This window comes from Hyperoodon ampullatus (assembly GCF_949752795.1).
Source record: "Hyperoodon ampullatus genome assembly, chromosome: 2".
In the NCBI taxonomy this organism is placed as follows: domain Eukaryota; kingdom Metazoa; phylum Chordata; class Mammalia; order Artiodactyla; family Ziphiidae; genus Hyperoodon; species Hyperoodon ampullatus.
In genome coordinates this window covers 31416765-31431699 of record NC_136915.1, presented here as the reverse complement: position 1 = coordinate 31431699, position 14935 = coordinate 31416765, and positions in this window count along the sequence as shown.

The following is a 14935-nucleotide window of genomic DNA, read 5'->3' as shown; positions in this document are numbered from 1 at the left end:
ACATTATCACTAGGCAGCTTGTTAGAAATGAGAATCTCAGGTCCCATCCCAGACCTGATGAACCAGAGCCTGCATTTTTACAAGGTTCCAGGTGACTGGCGTGCACATTCAAGTTTGAGAAACACTGCTCTAATTACCTCTAAGGATGGAACACAGGTCTCCGCCAGCTTGCAGCAGGAAGGATTCTGGTCAGCTGTAAAGGGAGACTTCCCACCTGGGAGAGGTAGAATCTATATACTGAAGGACTACAGTGGCCCTTCTAGCGGGAGGGAGTGCTCAGGCTCTCTGAGATGGTTGGGGACCGTTGGACGGGAAGGCAGAACAGTGGATAAAATCACTTCTTGTGGTGTTCTGAAGTGTCCACTGGTAGCCATTCGGGCACCAGGCTCTGGACGAATGTTTGGTTTGCAGAGGGGAGCCAGACAAGGGCCTTGCTCTCATGGAACTTAGAGGTTGGTGGGGGAACAGGCATGAAACAAGTAATCATTTGAATAAATGTATAATTATAAATGAGAGGAGTTAAAGGCAGGCAACCACTGAAACATACACAGAGCTATGAAAGTAAATAAAACTAAATAAAAATAAAAGACCCTATCTCAGGGAAGCTTTTTAGAGGAGGTGACCTTTGAGCCAAGCTCTGAAGGATAAATATAAGAGTTAACACAAAGATGAGGAACGGCATTCTAGACCAGTGCTGTCCAATAGAAATACAATATGAGCCACTTATCTCATTTAACATTTTTCTAACAGCCACATTTAAAGAGTAAAAAGAAACAGGTGGGCTTCCCTGGTGGCGCAGTGGTTGAGAGTCTGCCTGCCGATGCAAGGGACACGGGTTCATGCCCCGGTCTGGGAAAATCCCACATGCTGCGGAGTGGCTAGGCCCATGAGCCATGGCCACTGAGCCTGCGCGTCCGGAGCCTGTACTCCGCAACGAGAGAGGCCACAACAGTGAGAGACCCGCGTACCGCAAAAAAAAAAAAAAAAAAAGTAAAAAGAAACAGGTGAAGCTAATTTTCGTTATATCTTATATTTAACCAAATATATGCAAAATGTTATCTTTTTAACATGTGGTCAATATAAAAAATTATTAGTGAGATCTTTTACATTCTTTTTTTAAACTAAGTCTTCAACATTCTGTGTGTATATTTACACTTAGAGCGTACCTTAATTCGGGCACTAAATTTTCACCAGGAATACTTGATATGTATTTTGATTTAATAAAAATTCAAGTCGAAAAGTAGATTCACATACCCAAAGTGTTTAAAGAGTAGGTTAAAATTTTCTGGTATCTGAATTGAATATGTTAAAAAATTTTTAATTTAATTAATTGAAATGAAATAACATTAAGAATTCAGTTCTTCAGTTGCACTGGCCACGTTTCAATTGCTCACTAGCCGTATGTGGCTAGTGGCTACTGTATTGGACAGCATAGTCCGATATAGAGGGCACAGCACATACAAATGTCCTGTGGCAGACAGGAGCTTGGGTTCAATGAACTGAAAGAAGGCCAATACAGCTGGGAAGCCTGGAGGGCAAGAGAGGTGAGATGTTCCCAGAAAGGTTGCCTAGAGTTGGGTCTTTATTCTCAGAGCCAAGAGAGGCCGCTGAAGAGTTTTAAGCAGCCAGGCCACAGGATCAGATTTGCAAAAGGCAAGTCTGATCATGTTGGCTGTTGTATAGAAGACAGATTTTCGGGAAGCTGTTCAGGAGGCTGTTGCTGTCATCCAGGTGAGACGTGGTGGTGACAGTGGAAATGGAGAGAAGAGGACACAATCAGAGGTATCTGGAAAATAAAGTTGGCAGAGTTTGGTGATAAACCGAACTCTATATACTGAAGGGCTATAGTGGCCCTTGGAAAAGGGGAGAAAGGGAGAGGGAGGTGTCAAGGACAAAGTCCCCATTTCTGGCTTGAACATCCAGACAGAGGAAGGTGCTGTGTTCCGAGATGTGGAACTCATGAGGAAGACCAGTTCGGGAGGAGAAAGAAGACCAAAACTTTGGTTTTGACCGTATAGAGTTTGAGGTGCCCATGAGGCATCCTGGTGACGAGGGTGGGTAGACATTGCATTGACACAGATACAGGTCTAGAGTGCACAGGGGATGTCTGAGCTGGAATGCCAACAGGCGTAGAGAAGATCACTGGGGCTGTGGGTTGGGAAGAGCCCTGGGTGAAGAGAGGCCTCAGCACCCAGCTCTGGGCCCTCCAAGGATAAAGATCAGATAACAGAGGATCGGTTGGCAGAAGAGTCAGAGAACGAGCAGGTAAAGGAAAAACCAAGGGAGTGTCATGTCCCAGAAGCCAGCAAGCAGGAGGGGAGATCAAGAGGACCAAAAGCTGCTAGATGCAAATAAACGAGGCCTGGGAACTGACCACTGACTTACAACATGTGCACCAGTAGTGGCCTCAGCCAGAGCTGTTTGGAGAAGGTGATGGAGGCAGAATTCAGCACAAATTCTTTCCAGAAGTTTAGCCGAGAGACAGAGAAGTAAGACAGGGGCTAGAAAGAGATGGGCTCAAGAGAGGGTCTTTTTTTTTTTTTAAGGTGAGAAAGATTTGAAAATGTTTAAAACCTGCTGGGAAGGGTCCAGTTAAGAGGAAGGGGTTGAACACACAGGAGAGAGAAGGGGAAATCAGTACTGAAAGACTTTGTGGGGAGGGACAGCTCTTATAGGAGCAAAGAGACGGGGGTGCCAGAGCGGGAAGGCTGGGAGGTTTGGAAGTGGGGAATCTCAGGTCTGTGCACCTGACACACTGTGGGGCTCGACCCACCCATATCTCTGAGCCCCTTCGCTGCTGGTCAGGAGCCTGGGTGGTCACGGGCTGCCTCCGGCCTCTCCCCAACCCCTTACTTTGCCTTCTCTCTCCGCCCCGGCTCTGTCTTTGCCAGTCTCTCTAGCCCTGTGCGTCGTCCATCTTTGATTTGGTCTCTCTGCCTTTGTCCCTCCCTGTTTCTCTGACTCTGTCCCACTTTTTGTCACCGTGTCTTTCTCTGTTCCCACCTCATCAGCCCCTGGCTCTATCTGCGTGCACCATTGCTTCTCTGCTTTTCTGTCTTTGGGTATCAGGCCCTGCATGTCTTGGCTGTCTCCGGCTCTGATTTGTCCTCATATCCCAGAACCTCAGGTCCTCGCTACTTGAAGGGTGGCCATGGATCAGCAACCTCAGCCTCATCTGAAAGTTTGCTAAAAATGCAGACTTTCAGGCCCCTCCCAGACCTAGAAATCGGAATCTGCCTTGTAACAGATCCCCCAGGTACTTCACATGCATGTTAAACGTTTCAGAAGCACTGTCCTCAGCTTTCCTCTAAAACATCAAAACCAAAACCCAGAATCTTAGAATCAGAGTGAGCTGGATCCTCCTGTATCTCCTGCATCACCTGGGTGATGCTGAGGCATTCCACTTCTCCGCACCCCTCCTAAAGCCGCTCTTGATGCTTTAGGCAATTAAAGGAGGGAACTTAATAGGAGCTCCAGGGGGTCCTGAGCTTCCACATCTGCAGAATTACCGGTGGGAGGGAATTCTCCTGGTACGGATATACTGGTGCGTCCAGGTACAATTCCAGTGTGTCCTTGCAAACATTCCCACCTGGATCTACCCCCATCGGTCTCACTCTGTCCTTTCAAGACTAACAATGCTTTTTTTGAGCTGGAGGCAGGGTATGGGTTTCAAGATGGGGGGCCAGCCTTAGAAGCTCGCAGCCTTAGAAGCAGCCCACCTGAGGCCGGAGACCATAGGTTGGATGAGAAGTCACACTTTGTGATTTTCAGAGTGAGGGTGTGCTGGAGAGAGGAGTCATGTCAGGATTCCTAACACTGGGACTTCCCTGGCGGTCCAGTGGTTAAGAATTGGCCTTCCAATGCAGGGGACGTGGGTTTGATCCCTGGTCGGGGAACTAAGATCCCACATGCCACGGGGCAACTAATCCCCTGTGCTGAGGGGCAACTAAGCCCATGTGCTGCAACTACTGAGGCCGCACACCACAACTAGAGAGCCAGTGCTCTGGAACTAAAGAGAAGCCCACACACCGCAGTGAAGATCCCACATGCTGCAACTAAGACCCAATGCAGCCAAATAAATAAATATTTAAAAAGAGAAGAAGATTCCTAACCCTACTCCCAGGTTTAGGCAACAATAGCATGGGATGTGTATACTGCTGTTATCTGGCCACAGTGTCATTTGGAAAATGTTAAGTTTTCCCTCTACAGGGTCGCAGGCTTGCTCGGGCTAACACATTTCGGACTACCTTACCCAGTGCCAGCTCTGGTATGTTTCAGATTAATTCTCCAGAGAATGCATTTGTTTTCCATTTCAGTATTTTGGGTGATGGGATTGTGTTTTCTGAGTTTGTTTTTTTAAGGATGTTCCCCCCGCTCCACCCCGGTTTGTTTGGTTTGGTTTGGTTTGGAAGGACAGAGAGAATTTAGGAAAAAGGTCAGCTTCCTGGGCCCAATTCAAGTCCCTGACACAGGGCCCGTAATCCAGGTGCTGGCTTTTTTTTGGCTCCTGATTCCAGCTGTGGTCCAGATTAGATTTAAACGGTGAAAACCCTGATGAACAGTGGTAAGGAAGGAGAAAACAACCAGAGAGAACAGGTCCCATTTTTGAAGGATTAAATGGATTCATTGGAAAGGGACTAGAGTGCTGCCTGGCTAGTAAAAGTGAGCCGGAACAAAAGCCTAGTTATAGGGGTGTAGAGAAAATCTAGAGATTAGGTGCCTCAGGGGTTGCTGAGACGGAGCATAGCAGAGTTGGGTGCACCTGCTTTGGTGTGGTGTCCCTCCTGGCTCTCCCTAGGGAAAGAGCTGACACAGGGTGAAGAATAAACAGGTTTTGCCTGGAGCCTTGCTTGGCTTCAGCATCAAATAGACCCTGGGTCAGCAGCCCTGATGGGGAGGGTGGGAGAGCCGCTCAACCTGGGTCCCTACCTTTCTCTCCCACCTCTAGCCTACCACGTTAGTGGTGGGGAGGACAAGAGACCCAGGCCAGTGGTTGGAGTGGGTGGCTTGGGTCCTACCCTAGAGCCTTCCAGAGCTTAAGTAGGAAATTGCGAAACAGGGCTACATTTTTAAAGAGAAAGTATGTGAAATATGGTTCCTCCCTCGCCTGTTCGCTCTCCCGGAGCTTGGTGCAGGGTAGTGGGTGAGATGGATTCCTGGCTGGACTCAGTCCTGTGCGGGAAAGAGGGCAGAGCCAAGGCCCCCAAGGGCCCCTCAGACCAGGCCACAGCAGCTGCCAGCCTTTGGTTATTGATTATAGTTATTGAGAGGCACTTTTTCCATCTGCGGAGCATCAGCCTGGCCCATGGAGAAGGCCGGCTCCTTCCTCTGGCTGAGTTTCATCTCCTGAAAGGGCTGGCTTCTGAGGGCTCCCTCTGCAACCCAATATGTACCATGGGCTGCTGATTGAGTACTTGGAATGTCTTCAGGTCGAGCCAGGCCTGTCCATAAAATGGGAGGCATTTTGGCAGTTCCAAGGCCCCTGGCACCCAGTCTTGGCACCGGCCCTGCTGTCTTCTTCTAGGAGCTGGGGTGGGCCTCCCGCCAGCATGCTTCCCTGGGAAACATCGAAGTGAGTTAAAGTCAACAATGAGTTCATCTCCAAAAGGAATAAGCCGGCAGCCTTCAGGGCAGGGGAACTGGAAGAGGGGGAACAGGGATTTGGGAGCAGTGGAGGGGGTTAAGTGATGCTGGAACAGCCAGACCAGATCCAAGCCTGTCAAACAAGCTGGCAGCTCAAGGAACAAAGAAAAGTGCTTTCCCAGGCCAGTGCTGGATGGCTCCCTTGGCAATGGTGGTGACAATGAGGGTGTCACAATCCCAGGGACCATGAGAAGTGTACTTTCAAGGACTGGGAGCTGGAGCAAGACACTGACTTGGAAAGAAGCTGGGGAAGTTGAGTTGACGGCCCCATGAGCTCTGGCTCTGCTAGCCCCAGGGCTGCCTGGAGGGCACGTGCAGATGGCCACGTGGGCTGTTTAACCCACTGTCTCATCTTGGAGGATTCAAAGAGGGAGGACTCGGGGGTCAAGGCCAAGTGAGGAGCAGGCTTGTGATTGCAGAACCCAGCATTTTCATCTGAACATCTCTATCATTAGATTCATCTTTGAGGGCTTTACATTTGGATAATCGCTCCTGGTTTGAGCCAGTGTGTCCTTTCTGTGCTTTTCACCTGGGGCATGAGGAAACCACATCCTAAAGGGCGTTGGACTGCTCTCTACTCATTTGATCTGATGTGCCATGGGGCCGGGGAGCCAAAGGCAGAGCAAAGTCCAAAGTGAGCCGTACTCTGGGACTGGCCTGAAGCTGGAGCCACCTCTCTTTGGCCACCAAGTGGAATCCTGGCCTCTCCAGCCACCTTTCAAAGGCTGGACTCTACACGGAAGGAGGGGAGCAGACAGAAAAGCATGATGATGGCCCATCACCTGCTTGTGCCAGTTGAGATACACAGAAAACCCTTCTGGTTCAGACTTCGGATCTGACCCAGGGGCTGGGAGACTGGCAACAACTGCCTTGAATAGGTACTTGGCCTGTCTCCCAAGGGCAGATCCATTGCTGAAGACTGTGTTTGATTTCTCCCATGCCCTCACATCCATTCTCAAAGGTATTTTTTTGTATGAGGTATTTGCTGACCATGCATATTTACAATTCTTTTCCCACCACCAAACCAACAAAATGTCCACAGACATTGCATCTCAATTTCTCACAAACACATTCTCTTTGCATTCCCATGGTTTCCCCTCTCCCCATTTCCCTCTTTTTCTAAAAAACCTGCTTCACCCTGTTGGTCCTTCTGATTCCTCTCCATGTGGACCAACTTTAACATTTCTGCTCCCCCCAGAGCTTTTCCAGCCCCCTCCCACCACCATCCTGTGTCTTTCTTTCCTTTCGATGTGCAGCCCCAGGTCCTTCACAGCCAGGCCTTGCTCAGTACATATGTCCCCTGTATTTTCCACCAGTTGCATTTGTCTTTTGTTATTGCAGGCTAGATGTTTGTCAAGTGAATGCAAAAAAGTGAATGAATGAAAAAGTCTCGCTTGAATGTGTTTATTCTCCTATTATTCCTGGAGATCGTAGCTATTGATATGGCTTACTCCTTTTTCCTTCTGGGAGTAAAAATAAGGCCAGCATCAAAGTTCATTAGGGCACTGGACCAAGAGCAACCTGACCTTGATCTCTTTGTCATTGGTCACCACTGGTTGTGACAACCCAGCTTACCAGAGTCACCTCCCTCCACTCCCATCCCCCATCCCACCTACTCTTCTGCCCAGAACTACTCAATGGTGCCCAGTACCAATGAACTTTCAAATGTCAGTGCCTTTGTCCATGCTGTTCCCTCCCCCTAAAATGTTCTTCCTCCATGCTCTCATCTGTGGAGCTACTCATATTTCATCCCCAGATTGAATCTGTATGTGAAGGTGCTCCCTGCTCTCTGTGTTTCTATGGACTGTCTATACACCTTTATCACATCTAAGTGTCCCCAGCCCAGCATCAGCTCCTGAAAGCAGAGACTGTGGGATTCATTCTCGCATTTCCTGTCCTTTCCCAAGTCTCACGAAGCTGCGAAGCTATGGTTATAGTTGGAGACACACTTATAATAACAATGGCCAACATCTATATAGCACTTACACTATCCTAAGCCCTTTACTTGCATTGCCTCACTTCATCCTCAACACAGCTCTGGGACGTGGGTACTTTTGTTATGCCCCTTTTTCAGATGAGAAAACTGAGGCACGAAGAGGTAAAGGGAAGTGAGCAGGGGCACACAGCTTATAAACAGTGGAGCCAGGACTTGAACTTAGGGAGTTTGGCTGCACTACCACCGAGCTGTGTAAAAACTCACATTTTGCCTGTCCTTTTCCCCACCAGCGTATCATGACACCCAGCCTGTTCAGGTCTCACTTGTTTATCAAGAAGAGGAGGAGGACCCAGGGCATGGATCATATGTGCTCACAAATAATGCCATAGGGTCCTCACAGGCACCCACCAGGTCCTGCCTGTCCCCTCCAGACCCTCATCAGTCATTGCTGTGAAGCTGCTCAAGGCCGCCTTACCACTGCATGGCTGCCGGTATGTGCACCAGCCTTGGGCCCCGGGGGGCTACCTCAGGATGCTCCTGAAGCTGCCTACCCTGGGTGCAGACCTTGAAGATCCCAATGCACCTAAACCTCATTGGGCAAAGCTGAAATTCTTTGCCTCAAGATCACCAAAGCCCATCTCACAAAGACTCTGGACAAAGGGACTCTTTGGATTTCTGCCTGAAGCTCCCTTCTCCTTTGGGCTCCCAAAAAAAAAAAAAAAAAAATCCTTGGCCAGTGTCCCTCTTCCCAGACCCCTATTCTCCTCCATGCAGGCTCCCTCTGCACCCCTCCCCATGAAATGTAAACCTCTGCAGAGAGCCCCCTGCTGGTCCACTAAAGCATCAGCTACACTGAGATGAACACTGAGGGAACCCCATCTTTTGAATTCCCAGGGCAGAAAAAAATAACTGTAACTCCATGATGAGGCTGGCAACTTTCACTCTCAGAGGGCAACGGCAACTGACCGCTCTAGTCAGTTACATGCCTGTTCAATGCGCGGAACACACACCAGAGCCCCAGGACTCGGTCGTGGGCAAGCTTTTTCTGTAAAGGGCCAGGGAGTAAGTATTTTAGGCTTTGCAGGGCAGCTCTTCATCTCTGTCACTGTAGTACCAAAGCTGTCGTGGACCGTTTGTAAACAAATGGGGTGGCTGTGTTCCAATAAAACTTTATTTATGAACTCTGAAATTTGCATTTCTTATCAGCTTCAGGTGTCACAACATATTATTCTTATTTTTTATTTTCTTCTACCATTTAAAAATGTGAAGACCATGCTTAGCTCATGAGCCCTATAAAAACAGGCGGCTATTGGGATTTGGTGGGAGGGCTGTAGTTTGCCTACCCCTGCCCTCAGAAATAAGCTACTTGGTTTATGCCTGGTGCACTGGTGAGGTGAGGGAAGGGGAACACAGCAGAAATCTGAGTCCCCAGGTCCTAGGCACACTGGCCAAGCATCCTAGGGATTTGCCCAGCTCTGGCTAGAAGCGAAACTGACAGCTCTAAAGTATCTCAAATAGACGTTTAAAGCGTCTAGAAGATTCCTCCAACCTGGTTACACAGTGAGTTGAAAGGATTGCTTTTTCCTGAGATGAGGGAGTTGGCAGATTTGTCTTTTTCTAATCAAGGCTCTATAAAAATACAGAAATCAAGATTTTGACCATTTCTTCCTCTGCTGCTTGAGAATGTATTTGTCCTAACTTTCTTCCATACCTCAGTCTGGGTCTCTCTTTTGGAAGTAAGATTTTCTTCCCAGTCTAGCCTAGAGCAGACAAAGGAGCAAGAGGGATACAGGAAGCCAAGGAAAACCTCAGTGTCTTGTTGGGCAGAAGCTGCCCCTAGGGCAAGGCTGACCTTCTGACAGACAGAGGTCCCCCTGACACATTGGTTTCAGGAGTTGAGTTCAGATTCTTTATGTGACATTATTCTTCTGGAAACAATCTAAGGTACCTGGTCAACATTTAAAAAAAGTGTTTCCCTAAGGAAAAGGGGGTGGTGGGCAGGAGAGGAGGGGGTAAAGAATTACACAGAGATTTAGTCTAATGGCTTAAAAATCAAAAGGATCATTGGACAGATAGATATCAAGTGTAATAGGAAACACACTGATCCTGGGGAGATGACTTAATATGGGCCCTCCAGCCTCCTTGGAGCTTAAACACTTATCTACGATTTGGAATTATCCTTCAAATTCCCACATCAGTGTGTGTTCTGGATTCACTTCTCAGGACACAGCCAGCAATCTTGAGTTATCTAAACCAGTCTGAAAATTAGAGGCCATTAATAGCAGCTCATAAAATTGCTTCTCAGATTTTCTTAAGCGGAGTATGCTGAGGACCGCAGGGATTCGGTGATAGGAAGGAGAAAAATGCTGCTAGTTATTTTTCCAAAGCTTAATCTGGGGATCTTTTTTTTTTTTTTTTTTTTTTGCTGTACGCAGGCCTCTCACTGTTGTGGCCTCTCCCCTTGCGGAGCACAGACTCCAGACGCGCAGGCTCAGCGGCCATGGCTCACAGGCCCAGCTGCTCCGCGGCATGTGGGATCTTCCCGGACCGGGGCACGAACCCGTGTCCCCTGCATCGGGAGGCGGACTCTCAACCACTGCGCCACCAGGGAAGCCCATGGGGATCTTTTTGAAGAGCTCCTTACCCAGCAATGAGATGAACACCAAGACCAATATAGACTCTGTTTTTCCCACTTAGAAGTGGTGACCAGATACATCATCCATGAAGAGAAGTTTCTTGGGGTTCCCAGGGGTGAATCTCTCAGCTTTTGATAGCTTTCCATAGCCACCCAGCCCATCAGCTTGCTATAAGCTTGTCTAAAACTTCCCTGGCATCCTGGGTTGAAAACTGATAGCAATTTGGTCCATGGAGCTCCAATTGAACACACCTTATTTTTTGTATTCCCTTGTTGAGGTTGTCTGAACAAGGACTGTCTCTTTTTTTTTTCTACAAATGTAACAAAACTTTAAAAACATATGCCGAGTGCTTCTCTGTTCTTCCAGGATCCTGGAGCCTCTGCATGGGGGCTGGTAACTGTTTCACACTGAGAAGCAGCCACTCCAGGGGCCCAACTCTTGGCCCCAGCAGGCAGGGGTCACTTCATCAGTACTTGCCAGAGAGACACGGGAAACTGAATAGAGAAGGCTCTGCTCTCAGTTCAACTGGGAAGGCTAAGCCAACAAGCTGGCACTAACTAAGAGCAAATGGCCTTACAGTGGATCATTGCCAAAGGATAACGACCCTCAGGCTGCAGCATAAATATCAAGGCATTTGGGGCAGAGCCAAGACATATATTTTTAGAGTGCACAAGGCACTGCCGCAGCCTTCCTCACCCTGGCTCTGCTGAGAGAAAAAGAGAGGATCTAAGATAGGTGGGAAAGGGGCTGGGTCTTACTAGGATTGCCTTCCAGTCAGCTCATCAGAAAGCCTCAGGGGGACTTTGGGGAAAGACTTTGCTTTTCAGATCTCAAACTTTCGTGTACCCAGGAATCATTTGAGTTCTGTTCTTTATTTTATTTATTTATTTTTTTGGTGGTACGCGGGCCTCTCACTGTTGTGGCCTCTCCCGTTGCGGAGCACAGGCTCTGGACATGCAGGCTCAGCGGCCATGGCTCACGGGCCTAACCGCTCCGCGGCATGTGGGATCCTCCCGGACCGGGGCACGAACCCATGTCCCCTGCATCGGCGGGCAGACTCTCAACCACTGCGCCACCAGGGAAGCCCTGAGAAGTTCTTTAAAATCTGGGCCCCACCTCCAGAGGGTCAGATTTCAGTAGCTCTTGGGTGAAGCTCAAGAGTGTATTTTTTAGAGTTGTCGTATGATCCAGCAATCCCACTCCTGAGCATATATCTGGAGAAAACTATAATTAAAAAAGATACATGCACCTCTGTGTTCATAACAGCACTATTCACAATAGCCAAGACATGTAAACAACTTATGTGTCCATTGACAGATGAATGGATAAAGAAGATGTGGTACATATACACAATGGAATATTACTCAGCCATAAAAAGAATGAAATAATGCCATTTGCAGCAACATGGGTGGACCTAGAGATTATCATACTAAGTGAAGTGAATCAGAAGACGACAAATACCATATAATATCACTTATATGTGGAATCTAAAATATGACACAAATGAACTTATCTACAAAACAGAAACAGACTCACAGACACAGAGAATAGACGTGTGGTTACCAGGGGTGGGGTGGGGGAGGGATGGACTGGGAGTTTGGGATTAGCAGATGCAAAGTATTACATATAGAATGGATAAACAACAAGGTCCTACTGTATAGCACAGGGAACTATATTCAGTATCCTGTGATAAGCCATAATGGAAAATAATATAAAAAAGAATGTCTATATATGTATAACCAAATCACTTTGCTGTACAGCAGAAATTAACCCAACATTGTAAATCAACTGTACTTCAATTTAAAAAAAAGTCTGCACGTTTTACCAACTCCCCCAAGTGTTTCTGATGCTGATGGTCCTCAGATCACACTTTGAAAAAACACCTCTTTAGAAGCTGCTGCTACTTGTCCATTAGATCCCAATGAAAATGTTTTTACAGAATGAAGAAGGAAGCGGGGTCAAGATTCTCTGCCTCCCGTGAAAACACCAGTTCATTCTTTCCTATCAGAACTTGGCACAAAGTTTGGCATTTTGAACCACCTTTCTGCTCTATTCCTGTTGGGATCTTCCCATTCACACACACCTGTGCTTACTAGGAGCAAGATTCCAGGGAGTGAGAAGCTAACCCTGGGTCTGGAGGAAAAGAGAAAGCATCCCATCTACATGGTGTGTACTGGGTATACAATGTTTTCATGTACCATAATTCATATGACCACACTGCAGTCTTTCCGGGTAGTTAAATTAATATGTCAGTTTTAAAGCTGAGAAATTATAGGCCTGGAGGTATGTCAAGCCTCCTCTGGTCACCATGACTTGAGGAAGGATATATATGAAAAATTTATTACACATGCGGTAAGCAGGGCAGGCAAACCAAACCAATAACTTTAGCTTGACTTTCCTTGATGAGGCTTTTTATCTGCTGGTAGAACTGAGGTTGGTTGTTGGGGTCAGCAAATACTGCTGTAAAAGAATTGATGGATCACATTATAAAAATAGATGGAAATTTTGTATGTTAAACACAAGCTGAGTATGAGAACAGGAGAGAAACAACCCACCATATCATCTGGGAAAATGAAACTCCTTGGCAAGACTTCACAACAGCCTGATTCAAAATTTCATAATGAAATTATGTCACTGATCAAAGCCTGAATGAGCTCATGGGCTGATTTTTGCCATTCGTGTTTATTCTGGTTTGAACCAAATTGAGGCATCAGAAATACATTATCCTAGTCTATTCTCCGGAAGTGGGCTATGGCACCCTTGTTTGGGGGACCAAAGGGACAGAGTGAGGCAGAAGAGGACACCTTTGGATCCTCACTGGGTGTGAAGTTGCTTCTGGTCAGCTCTGAGAGACTTCCTCAAACACCATGTCAGGGTCAAGGGCGTTCAAGCAAACTTGCATTTAAGCTCATGGTACTTGCCCTGGGGGCAATAAAAGTGAGTCTCAAGGAACTGAAGGTATTTCCCGCTCTTGTCTAGGACATGGCCTGGTTTTGCTCTAGAAAGATTGTTTTGGGGTTTGTTTGTTTCAGACTCAGAGAAATAAAGACCCAATCATCCCTCCCACAATTAGAGAAACTCACTTTATACCAAGTTGTTTGTTTTTATGGAACAAGCTACCCCACCCAGGATCCACCTTCTTCAGGCCTAACCACCTCTTCTCTGACCTAACCTGAAGGCACAGTGATGGACACTTCCTGACAACTTGAAGTGCCAAAAAAAGAGGGAGTCTTCTTGGTTAAAACACAGACATCCAGAGACTTGACTTTGGCTAGTAAAAACAGAAACTTCTGGGTCTTACTGCCCTCATTCCCCCTCAAGAATGCAGAGACATTCCCATCTGCTATTTACTAAATGTGTCCTCCTAAAACTCATGTAGTGAAATTCTAATCCCTGATGTGATGGTACGTGTGTGTGTGTGTGTCTTGGAGGCGGGGGTAGGGGGGGAGATGATTAGGTTTAGATGTGGTCATGAAGATGGAGCCCCCATGATGGGATTAGTGCCCTTATGGGAAGAGGAAGACACTCCCCCTTCCTCCAGCATGGGAGGACACAGTGAGAAGACAGCTGTCTACAAACCAGGAAGAGAATTCTCACTAGGAAGCCAACCATATGGGCACCCCGACCATGGACTTCCCAGCCTCCAGAATTGTGAGAAATCAATGTTTGTGGTTTAAGCCACTCAGTCTACGGCATTTTCTACAGCAGCACCAAGTAAGACACCATCTATTCATTACTTCATTCAGTGAATATTTATTTAGTCCTTACTATGTTTAGTAGTAAGGACTTAGTCCTTACTAAGTGCTTTTTGAAGTCTTGAAGACACAGTGGTGAACAAACTTTCAAGGTCCCTGCTCTCAAGAAGCTTACATTCTAGTTTTGGGGGAAGCAGCTGATAAACTTGTAAATAACATAATTTCAGCTAGTAATAAATGCCATGAAGTAAATAAAACAGAATACTATAACAGAGTAACTGCCAAAGAATGGGAGATTGTGATTTAGACAGATTAGACAGGAAAGACTTCCCCCAGGAGGAAGGGTTGCTGGGTAAAATACAGGATGCCCAATCAAATTTGAATTTCACATAAACAGTGAATTTTTTTTAGTATAAATATGTCCCCAATATTACATGGGACATATAATATTTATACTAAAACTTATTCCATTGTTTATCTGAAATTCAAATTTAACTGGGCATCCTGGTTTGTTTGTTTGTTTGTTTGTCTGGCCACACAGTGCAGGATGTGGGATCTTAGTTCCCCGACCAGGAATCGAACTCCGGGACCCTGCAGTGGAAGCACAGATTCTTAACGGCTGGACTGCCAGGGAAGTCCCATGGGCATCCTGTGTTTTTTATCTGCTAAATTTTGCAGCCCTACTTGTAGGTGACATTTGAGCTGAGAACTGAATGACCAGAAGGAACTAGATATGCAAGGTTTAGGGAAATGATGATTCAGGCAGAAGGAATATCCAGTGTAAATGTCAGAATAACCAGAGAGTGGAAGGTACAAATGAGGTCAAATAAATAGGCAGGGACCAGATCATGCAAAAATCTGTAGGGATAGCAAGGAGTTTCAGTTTCTCTCCCTCTCTGCCTCTCTCTCTCTCTCTGCCTCTCCTCTCTCTCTCTCTCTCTCTCCTTTAACGCTGAGAGTGATGATACGCTGTTGGAGTTTTCAGAAGGGTGACAAGATCTCATTGGTATTTGGCTTATGTGTAG